The 12,352-nt window shown below is 37.9% G+C and overlaps 1 pseudogene; it reads right to left on the minus strand.

Moving 5' to 3' along the window:
- Positions 1–6,302: 6,302 nt before the first annotated feature.
- On the minus strand, positions 6,303–8,041 carry LOC147608309 (putative xyloglucan galactosyltransferase GT19 pseudogene; annotated as a pseudogene).
- Positions 8,042–12,352: the final 4,311 nt, after the last annotated feature.

A 12,352-nucleotide genomic window follows, 5' to 3' on the forward strand; every position in this document is an offset into this window, starting at 1 on the left:
GAGATGGGGTGTTAGGGGTGCCTCGGGGATGGCAGAATGCATGGGCTCCATAGGTGTAGCAATGGACCTATTTGGAATCTTTCCATGAGCAGTGGGGTTTGCCTGGAGAGGCAACGGTTAGAGTGGAAAGATGGGCATAGGAGAAGGTATCGGTGGCTCGCTATGTGAGTAGTTAGTTGGTGCCACCAGTAAGGCTTGGGGCACGGGAGGAGAGAAAGGTACTGTTTACAAATGAGCTTTGGGTTGTTATTGGCACCGTGGCCAATTGTGTGGAATAGCTTTCTTGCATGTTGTCATTGAGAAAGATCACCCATTTGCAGGCTTGATCAAAGGTGGAGGGATCCTTGACCAACATGTGGTTGTGAAGCCTTGGATTGTGTAAACCGAAGGAAAACAGTCCATTAATTACTTATCACTCAAATTGAGAGAGAGAGAGAGTGTGTGTGTGTGTGTGTGTGGTTGATGAGGGGAGAGAGAGAGAGAGAGAGAGAGGAGATAGAGTGGTTGATGAGAAGAGAGAGAGAGAAAGAGAGAGTGAGAGTGAGAGATAGAGAGGAGAGTGTGGGTTGGGTTGGCCTAGCCTAGGAGGAGGGAGGATGAGGGGAGAAGAGAGAGACAGGGGTAATAAAGAGAGAGTGGATGTTGAAAAAGCTCTCCAAGCTCATTGCAAACCCATCCCCCCATATAATGGATATTAATAAGAAAAATACTTGCATGATATATTATGTGTGCCTGGGATTACTAAGAATCTACTATCAATTAGGCAAATGATAGAGCAAGACATTTCAACCCAACAGTATGCTATGTTTATGACTTCAAAGATGAAAATAGAGTCATATCAAAAGGTAGAAGAGATGTATGCAATACGAAGGTTCTTTGACAATATGTATACAAAAAAAAAAAGTTATGACCAATTTTGATGTATGGCATGTGTCTTGGACACATGAATGCAAGTTCATTGAGAGAGATGCAAGCCAAAGGCATAGTGCAAGGATTGCCATAGTTTAACTCACATGAGATATATTTGTGAAGCCTAGTAGTTTGGCAAAGCAGCCTAGTTACCTTTTATAGCAAGGTTAGAGGGGTCAGAAGAGACATATGCCTTTATAGCAGGGTCAGAGGAGACATATGCCTCGATAGCTCATCCACTCAGACATGGGGGACCTACAAAGGAAAAGAGCATCGATATCATATTTGTAGATTATTGGACATGGAAAGCTTGAACAAGAAAAAGTTTGAGGTGTTGGACAAGTTCAAGCAATTCAAGGAGTTGGTGGAGAATCTTACACATGGCTGAAAATCAAGTGCTTGTGGTGGATGGATGACAAAGAAGAATATCATGAGTTTGAGTATTTGAGGAAGCATGGTATACATAGAAAACTCACCTAGATATACACTCCATATGAATGGAGTTACATAATGGAGACTGCAAGAGCTATGCTAATGAGACGTACATGGCAAACTATTACTCATGGGGGCAGAAGCATATGCATGCATATAAAGTGTTCTTGATAAATAGAGCACCTAATTCTATGCTTGGAGATGTAGCACTAGAGGATTTCTAATTAAGATCCAAGATGCAAGTGTGAAATGGGAACTATGTATGATGAGCTATTTAAGGAGCAGCATGCATATGATATGGTGCAACCACATTATGAGAAGTGCTTCAAGTACATTATAAAATGGTGGTCAATATTCCCAAAATCCTTGTATGAATGGTGTTTCAAAACAAGGATCATAGCACATTGTTTTACCTTCACACAAGGAACATAGCACCATGTTTTACCTTCACAAGTGGGTGATAATCGCATATTGCAAGGCAGTTTTAGGGAACTTTAAACATTCAAATGGAGGCATTTTACCACAAGTGAGGGGTCAAATATGGCAATTACATATGATGATTAAACAAAATCATAACATTTATGGTTATCTATATTGATGATCTTATGTCAAAGGCAAGCAATAATGCATTCAAGGTATAGATGGTAAAAAGAGAGTTATCCACAGAGTTTGAGATGAATGATTTGGGGATCTTAAACTTCTTTCTCAGCATTGAGGTTATTGATACAGAGTATGGGATATGTGTTTGAGAGTCAAAGACAATATTTTCTAGACATGCTTAAGAAATTTGGTATGCTTGGTCACAAAACTATTTCAAGTCTAATGGAAACAAATCACAAGCTTCAAGTGGATACAAATTAGAGAGACTTGGTGATGAATCTATATATAGAATCATAATTGTAGGAAAACTTGTTTACTTGAACATTACAAGGCTAGACCTAGCCTATATTGTTGGAGTTATGAGCCAATTTCTCCATTAGCCAAGGAAATCCCATTTTGATGTTGCAAGATGCATTCTATGCATTAAGGCTATGATGAATCATGGTGGGGTCTTATATGAGAGAGACAAATCATTAATGCTTGAGGTGTATAGTGATGCATATTGGGCAAGTGATCCAAACATGAGGTCCAGAAGTATTGTAGATTTGGCATGCTTACTTGGAAATGGATTTGTGTCTTGTTTATATAAGAAGCAACCTAATGTTACCTTGAGTAGCATAGAGGTAGAGCACAGGGAAATCACACAGTCTATGTATGTGAAGTGACATGGATGAATATGTTGTTGGAGATTTTGGGATTTGAAATCAAAAAGCATGTTCATATTCATTGTTGTGACAATGTTAGCTCCACCATGTTAGCTACCAATCCAGTGTTTCATATGCAAGAACAAAGCATGTGAAAGTTCTATTAGAGGTGCAAATCTCAATGGGGATTGCTCTTGAAAAATCAGGCCCTAAGGTTTCTATGGTGGAGGGAACTCCATGGAGACTGTGGATATATATATATATATATATATAGAGAGAGAGAGAGAGAGAGAGAGAGAGAGAGCATGAAGCTAGAGTGAGACAATGATTGCATGACTCAATATGATTGATTAGATTGATGTGGTAAGCCTCCACCAAAGGTACATGTTTTTTATAGGTATAAGGCCTTATCATTTGACTCAATCAAACCAAGGACTAGTCTACTAAGTAGGGAAACTTACTACACACTGGCACATAATCAAATCCAAGCCTAAAAAGTTGTTCACACACTCATGCACACTAGTACACTCATAAGGAGTGTTCACACATAGTTACACACCTTGGCTACAAGCTACCCTTTGACTTTGGAACCCATACAATGATAAATGGCTAGAGAACAGGTGTTATCTCCAACAAACCTCCCTACACCAAATGTTCTAATGCCTAGGGATTGATACAATACTAGATACACAGATGTTCTAATGCCTAGGGATTGATATAATGTTAAATACCCAAATGTTCTAACAAGTGATACATATCTCGATACATTAGAGATATAATACCCATAGGTTTGATATAAATATTAAATGTTAGGCCAAGAGGTCCTTGGTAATAAGAGTAACCTAAAAATCCCAATCTAAGTCAACTACAAAATTGGCCTCTTCTGTCGAGGCCTCCACTTTATCATCTTCTTCTTGATTATCTTCAACAATCAAAGCTTTGGTCTTTTGCTTCAGAAAACACTTCTCTTCCTTATGATTCTTCTTACTTAGTCTATGTGAATACCAAAATAGCCAATGAGTAATGAGCAATGAGTAATGAGAAGAGAGCAAAGATATTCCTTAAGGCTTTGGCTTTCACAAGAGAAAAACATGAGAAGCTCAGAGATGAACTGGGTTTGAGAGAACCGAACTTTCTACTGAGAGGAATTGTTGAGGATGCAACATAAATTCATATGCTAGAGTCGAGATATAATTAAATAAATGTTAGAGATTATGGATTAAAACTTTGGAAAGCCTTTGCATAGCAAAAGAAGGAGATTTGGGTGGTTCATAATCATGCTATGACTTTATACAAAGGTATGAATATTATCTAGAGAAAATAGTAAAAACTAGAGAAAAGTGAGTGAGAAAGAAGTCACCTACTGGTTGGGTAGAGTGAAATCAGCTCATATTTATGCAAGAAGCTTAGCATTTTGTGTAGAAAGCATCTATGTACCATCTCCAATAGAAAAGTCATTATTTGGGCCATTTCATATGTTTTTGAGTACTTTCTCTCTATACAAGCAGCTGTTTCTTTCTCTAAATGTTTTTCACTTATATGCCTATACTTGCACAGTCTGTGTGCACTCTAATAACTTATAATTGTTCTAAATCATTTATTTGAGTGATCAATAACCTCAATTTCTTTATTAATCCCTATTTATAAGAGGTAATTAATTAATTCCATAAAGTATCTAGGAAGTCTATCTCTAATTAATCATGGCCTTGTAAGAATTTATGGGGTAACCACATTTCGCTATTTTCATTGTTTAATCTTTTCAACGGCCTCTCTGCCAAAATCAAAATATACCTTTAAATATATTAGTCCTTTACGATCAAGTTCCATACAATTAACCTTCTCTTCTCATTAGCTTGCTAGAGTCAATTGCCAAAATCAAACTCTTCTTCTCTCCTTCATGAATGAGCTCACATTTTTGGTCTATTGTTCACTACTATCGTAAGGTATTTTTATAATTGCTCCACATTCAATTAAATCTCTATTTTCGTTTCAAGTCCAACCTTTATTTTTTATTATAAACAAGGGAGAGAATGAGACCACCAAGATCAACAACCCAATTTACAAAAAGAGAATATGAAGATATTATTTCAAGTTCTAAGAAAGAGAAGATTTTGATTTTAAATTATGGAATGAGTAGATCTTAATGATTGAGTGTTTAATGGAATGAGTAGTAGATCTTAATGATTGAGTGTTTATGTATCTTGGCTCTCTCCTTTCATTGGAAGTACTATGTGGTCTCCATTTTTTGGTTGATGTATTTGGGCATTTTAAAATAATGCATTCTAAGTTTTAAAAAGTAACCTTTTCATATTGATGTAGTGGGTGCATTTGAATGGTACAATTTTTGAGACGTGAAAAGCATTTTAAAAAATTACCTTGTCAAATTTAAACTTAAAGAAACTCGTCCAATTTTTTGAAATCATTAGATGTATATGGGTAACTTTTGAGAGATGAAAGGATGGTCATGATGTAATAAGCAGTTGGGATTCATATTAGATGGGGATGATGTAATAAGCAGTTGGGATTCATATTAGATGGGGATAAATGTTCTTTTGTCTTTGAAGATAAGATGTGGGATAAAATGTGTAAATGGATGATTGAAGAGTGAATACTGTGAAGTCTATCTAGTTTTGAAATCATAAGATGTATATGGGTAGGTAACTTTTGAGAGATGAAATGATGGTCATGATGTAATAGCCCTTATATAATAATATAATATATATTTCCCATAAAAAAGGAAACGTGTCCAATTTTGGCTCATCAAATTTCGTAGTGGGAAGGTGGATTACTCCTTTTGCTCACACAAACTATCCCCGTCGTGTAGCTCACTGGCATCGAACACGGGCCCCCATAGTGGGACCCAACCATTCTACCACTAGACTATGTGCCCGTGGGTTTGGCTCAGAAGAAGAACACTACATACACTTCAAGGCTTCTCAAAAGAAGAACACTACATACCTGTAAAAATTTGATATCATGTATGCAGTTGGGATACTATGTATCTTGGAGCCAATCTTCCTTTGTTTGGGAAAAGGTGAGAGATGGGAACTTCTATGTAAGCTACTCAATTGCAATGTAAAGGATCTACAATAGGCTCTGGTCTTGGGCATCTATGAACTTTTTGTAAAGGAGTTTCTGTCATAATATTATATATATATTTCAAAAAAAAATTTGACAAAGCCCTCGCCAAATTTTTAAGTGTATGTGGTGTTCTTCTTTTGAGAAACTTTTCCAATGCTGACGTAAGGTTATTATTATTGTATTATGTTATCGTAGCACGCTTAAATAATAATCACCTCAATAAATAAATAAATTTATTGTATTATGTTATCGTACCACGCATAAATAATAATCAACTCAATAAATAAATGGACAGTAGACTAAGGTAGCAGATTGGCAAGCTGGGCTTGCCCCCTACGGCTGCGCGCCGCCCGCGCCTTCTGCCATAACCGCAGCGGCGGCGCAGCCCCTTCTCTGCAAAGACCGCAGCGGCGGCGCAGCCACTTTGGCTGCCGAGAGGCCAAAGGCTTACGCTCGAATGAGACCAGATCAGAGACTAGGGGGAGAGAGAGGCCTCTCTGTCTCTCTCTCTCTCTGTGGTGTCATTCGAGTGTAGGCCTTTGGCCTCTTTGCAGCCAGAGAGAGAGAGATAGAGAGAGAGAGAGAGAGAGAGAGAGAGAGAGAAAGGAAAGAGAGAGAAGGGCCTGCACCAAAGAGAGAACAGAAGGGCAAGGGCTAACTTGATCCAGAATTACATATTTGGGTAGCAAGGGCCCCTTGCTTATGTTCTTTGAATAAAAACTCTATACATTAAAATTGATACCGATTGCACTATTATGTGTCTATCTGTTTTATGCAGCACGCTGTTGCTTCATTGTTGCAACTCTTTTCAACACTTCCTCTACACTCACATCAAATGCATCTGGCTCTCTTTCCATGCCAGACTTGCCTTCTCTTTCATCCTCAAAGCCTGCATATATAAGCTTTGGGATCAAAGCTATCACCGTTTCCCTCATTTGCACTATTTGAGCTTCTGTGTATGCCATGAGAATATCTTCCACAAGAGCACCCTCTCTAATTTCATCTTCAGAAATGTAAACAGACCATGTGTGGGCAGCATTTGGAAGATGCCATGTATATTGTGTGTAGGCTGTGTCATTGTGAAACAGCACTGGGATGCATCCGGAGATGATAGAATCGAACAAAGAACGACGGGTTGGCGTGTCACCCCGCGGCTGGAGGCAAAATTGAGAATGCAGAAAAGTGTTGATAATGGGCTGTGGGTTATGACTACATTTGAGCTCTCTGCAATCAAGGAGCTCACAATGGATTGATGATGAGCATTGCTTGAGCAGGGTGTCTCTGATGCCCCCTTTCATCAAATGTGGCCGGATGGAGCCGGCAAAGGCGAAGAGGGCAAATCGTTCCTCGGTTCTGACCCTATGCATCCATGCATGCAGAGATGATGAAGTAGGGGGGTGAAATGAGCTAGGGTATGGGATGGCATGTTGGTTTGGCATCCAATGCTGCTTTTCTATGAGCAAAAGGGTCATGTTGTCATACTGAGGAAGCTGAAGGATGCCTGTACCCCATGCGGATCCCAGCCCTCCAAAGTCCCATGGTGTCCTACCCATTACTAAGAAATGGTCTTGCCCTCCATATCTCTGCCACTGCTCCCTGGCTATGGCATCCTGTTGAAGCCATGAGACAAGCTTCCACCCATGTCTGGTTTTGGGCTTGTTCTGCGCATTGTACAGATACTGCAGCGCATCTAGACCTGTGTAATAGGGCAGAAAGAATGCGTCCGCCATTTTTGGATCCTCTGTCAAGCAAGGGTACCTAAGAAGGCGATGGTGGAAGATGACCTCCAGCATGTACGCGTCTGTGCGGTGCCATCCTTCTTGCCCTAGGGTTTGTGTCTGCCTCCTTCTTTGGGTTTCTGTACTGCCATGCCCATGATTTAAGGATTCTCTGGTACCATGCCCTAGGGTTTTTCTGCTGCCAATCCTTAGGGTTCCTGTGCTTCCATGATCTAGGGTTTTTGCATCTTCTTGCAGGGGTCGGCCGAGGCCATGGTATGAGATGTGGGGGCAGAAGTTGAGCCAGCTTGTGATGCCGTAGGCGCATTTCTGAAGCAGGTCGGAGTTGAATTGAGAGGGGAGGTTATGAATGTATATTCGTCTGCCATGGCAAGTGGTAAAGTTGCTCTTCTGCTGCTGCTGCCGCTGCTCTGGACTGCAGATTTCATGAGGGGCAAGGAAGAAGATGAAGAGGGACAAGAAGAAGAAAGTGCTGCAGGCCAGGGGCTTGAAAGCGAGCAGCATTTGTATTTGCTTAATTAGACTGAGGTTAGAGCATCGCAATGATGAAGAAGAGGTGGTGACGACGACGAGGAAGGAGGTTTTATATTTACGTGCATGGGAATTGTAGAACAAGAAGCGGCAAAAGGAAGCGATGCTCGCTGCTGCCAGCCGAAAAGCGTAACACTTGGCAGTATATATAGCACTCGGCGCGCTTGGTGTGACCTTTCCCTTCCCTAACGGCACCCCCCCACCCCACGTTCTTGGCACACCTTCCAAAGGTCAAAACGCCCCAAGGTCCATCTTGGGGAGGCTTCACACATCAATTTGTCCAGGAGCTGCCTACACTTGTTTTGCTAGGCACCCTTTTGCAATGTCTTCCTTTTCATGAGAGTCATCATGCGCTACCGGGTGAGAAGGTTTTCCCTTCTGTCATGGATATATGATGGGGCTAGGGGTTTGCCTAACGCCCAAAGGTCCATCTTGGTGAGGCTTTACACATCAATTTGTCTATGGCTTGCTTTGCTAGGCACCCTTTTCCCTGTTTCCCATGCTTTATTTCACATGTATTCTTTGAACTAAATCGGCATGATTGTCGTTAAAATCAAGCCTACCAATCAAGCTTGTGCACTATGTCCACCACTTTGATTGGTTGCCTCTGTAAACCCTCCACCCCAAGGGCTTCAAGAAGAGCATTCTTTCGTGTTTGGTTGCCTTAACATGTCACCAAGGCCTTGGTATCTTAAAACCACCTTAACATCAATGAAACACTCTCGTTTATAGTGAAACTATATTGTTAGGGCCTATTTCCATCATGTACTATGTGGTTGAAAAACCAATTAAGAAACCCGGTTCCCTTATAGCTTTGAGAGAGAGAGAGAGAGAGAGAGAGAGAGAGAGAGAGAGAGGCTAGGTTTTATATGTTTTTAGTTTACATATAGCTTGAGGTTGAAAAGGGGGTGCGTAAGCATTTAAAGCTAAGTGGTCGTGTCAAAGCTACGAGGATGGATGCCTGTTGGACGTGATTTCTATGTTATGTAAGTGCCATATTAGATTATAATTGGGAGTTAAGGTTAAATCTTGGTGGCATGGATATGCATATACATTTTCAATTATAGATTATGTACCATGATATAATATTCTTCTTGAAATATCTCAAAACATTATCAATATGTATAGCTAAGAGGGGAAGAGAGAGAGAGAGAGAGAGAGAGAGAGAGAGAGAGAGAGAGAGAGGCTTCCCACTCTCAAGCATGACTCGCAAAGAAATACAATTAAAGGTTTTTCTCATGATATTTTTGTTTTAACAAAGTTGTCACAAAATTACTAGTGATCGAATATTAAAATTAGCTTTTATTAACAGATGATCAATTCACATTTTTGTAGCCTATATTTACTTGATCAAGTCTTTTATCCATTAGCACCCCATTGTCTCTCAAGGTCTTTAAATAGTTTGCATCACTTAGAATAGCCTCCTATGATGAGCAACAGTGTTGACTTGAAAATGGCCAACAAACCTACGTAATACTCTATTCAAGAAGCAAAAATAAATCGTATTTAATGTTTTTAGAATTAAAGAATGAAACCAAATTATTTTGGGACTTTTCCTTTTGTTAAACTAAGGTGAAAATACTATGCATTAGACTTAACTCTCTCTCTCTCTCTCTCTCTCTCTCTCTCTCTCTCTCTCTCCAATTAATTGATTTGCCTATTTATCTATCTATAATGTTATATATCTATGTGGCTTCTATATGTTTCTCTTAAGTGCACATCCAAGAAAGTTTATCTTTCCAACCTTTTTAATTTTATCTTTCCAACCTTTTTAATTTTATTTATGCTTTCTGTATTTTTGAGCAAGTACATGTGTATTTGTCATTTTAGCATATGCCCATTGACACTTGATTCTCAAAAAAAGTATTTGATAATGTTGAAAGGGAATGAACCCTTTATTCTTGTACCATTCCTTTCGATGCACTTTTTCTTTTCCTTTTTCTTTTGCAAATCCTTTTACTATGGTCCAAAGATACCATAGCAAGCATGTGCGACCAACACATAGTGCAATCATTCCTCACATGTGGAATGCTACATATACAAAGATTGGATTTACAAACTTCATAAGTAAACTAAGAACTAGCATTAGCTAATAACATAAAATATTACATGAGTAGCATTAGGTAATAACATAAAATATTACATGAGTAGCATTAGCTAATAACATAAAATATTACATAAGTAGCATTAGCCAATAATGTAAAATATTGCACGAGTAGCATTAGCCAATAACGTAAAATATTGCACGAGTAGAATTAGCCAATAACATGAAATATCAACCTTTAAAACATTTAGTTTAACATTCTTTACAAACATACCTAAGGTGTTCACTTGACATGATTGATGTAAAGCCTTTTTATTAATGTATTCCAATGTTTGTTAAAGTTTGAAGATAGAATGAGTCATAAAAGAAAAACACAACCTTATGAGGTTCTAGTAAAGTTAGCCACTTCAAGTGTCATTGAGACATATTAAACTCTCGAAAGAATAATGGAAAATGTTATAGCTCACGAAAAACTCAAGTAAAATCTTTTAGGGTCTACAATGCATAAGAATACTATTAGAAAAGTATAAAGTTGTTTAGATGACCCTACAATCATATGCCATGATGCTTTGGCTTCTTTTGTGGTTATTCTATAGAAAAAGCATGAGATTTCATTGGAGATTAATCCCAAGGAGAAACCTTAGGTTAAATCATTCACTTTTTATTAGTAAAACCCACACCTTCACACATAAAATCAAGAAAATGGAGATCTAAACCAAGGGGGAGATGTTTAATTCACACCTCTTCCACTTACACTACACTAACTTGATGACTTATAGTGTGAATGTGGAGTTGTTATAACTCAGAGCTCTACCACTTGCACTACACTAACTTGATGACTTATATTGTGAAAGCAACACTTAATATTTTTAGAAGTTGCATGCACCTTTTTTTTAATACACTCTTGAGAAGCACCTTGTTTTATAATTTACTCTATTCAACTTAAACTTTTCACAACATTCAAGAATATTCTCTCCTTATTAATGGATTAAACCATTAAATTTAGCACTTAACCTCATTGTCAATAGTCACCCAAAAATGTTTCTGGATGGGGGAACCATGGCGGGCCCATGGTATGACCCATCACCTAGACCTTTCTCAAATTAACAAGAACCTTCCCTGGCCTCTTCTTCAGCCCCACCACCCATTGATTCACATTGCATTTATCCCCAGTGCTTGTTAACATTAAATCCCTTGAGCCATAGAGGTCGTGAAGGACTAGAGTGAAAATACACAATTTCCAAGGTCAAGTGCTCGTTAACATCAAATCCTTTAACACTAGTTTGGTAGCTCAATAGGGCATAAATATGTCTTTTGAGGGGTTTGCTAAATATGTCTTTTAGCATTTCTCTTCTATGGCATATCTTCATGAATGTGTCTAACCTTAGAAATTTATTAAAAATGATAAAATAGCCTTAAATATAATTAATAAATCACCATAAGTAGAGGTATCGAGCCTTAAATATAATTAATAAATCACCATAAGTAGAGGTATATCGAGCACTATAATCTATACAAGTTACAAATTTACAAAGTAGGTTTCTACATGTAAGAAAAAAATGATCTCAACTAATTATAAATTTCTCCTAAACCTTACATAGTATTTAGGAGATGAGAGATAGATTTTCCATGATGACCAAAAACATTATTGCATTAATAAATAATTCAATTAAATTTACTTCTTAGAATACAATAATAGTGTGAGCTTATATGGTGATTTATTTTAATTATACTAATAAATCAATGTCTCCACTAAGGTAACCAATCAATAATACATATCTAAATATTTCAATTTAGTTAGAAAACAAGTTGATGATCTCAACTTTCAAAATTGCATTCATAATATTAAATTTGGATTATCTAGTGAGAAACTTATGAAAATAGTATCTATTATCATATAAAAGATTAGATATTCCACTTAAAGCCTTATGAGATGCTTAAAAATGCAAAGCTGTCTCTTATTCTATACTAATAAATATGGTTCAAAATTTGTAAACTTTTTTCTACAACAAAATGCCTAAAAGGATAGGTACACGTATATGTGATTGGCTCTCATAAAATGCACCAACAACACCTAAAATTGTAGAGAACATGTGTGCAAGATTTGGTCCTAGTCTATTATTGTCTGATTAGCTATAAAAATTGTCAAAGTTAAATTTTTGTGAGACAACTAACTATCTTAGAAGTTTCATTAATAGCTCACTTATACAATGCCATAGCTCATATGCTATGAGATTGTTTTCCCTCTAAGGATAGATTTGATATTGGATGGTTTGGACCTCTAAGCTTGTTTCAAAGCATTTTAGGAATCCATTGTAATGGTTCAAGTTCTAAAGTCTTAGGTTCTGAAGCATCAACATGTTGAGCTTCTA

The sequence above is a fragment of the Cibotium barometz genome, chromosome 53 (genome assembly GCF_041138505.1).
Source record: "Cibotium barometz isolate CiBa-2024 chromosome 53, ASM4113850v1, whole genome shotgun sequence".
Lineage (NCBI taxonomy): Eukaryota > Viridiplantae > Streptophyta > Polypodiopsida > Cyatheales > Cibotiaceae > Cibotium > Cibotium barometz.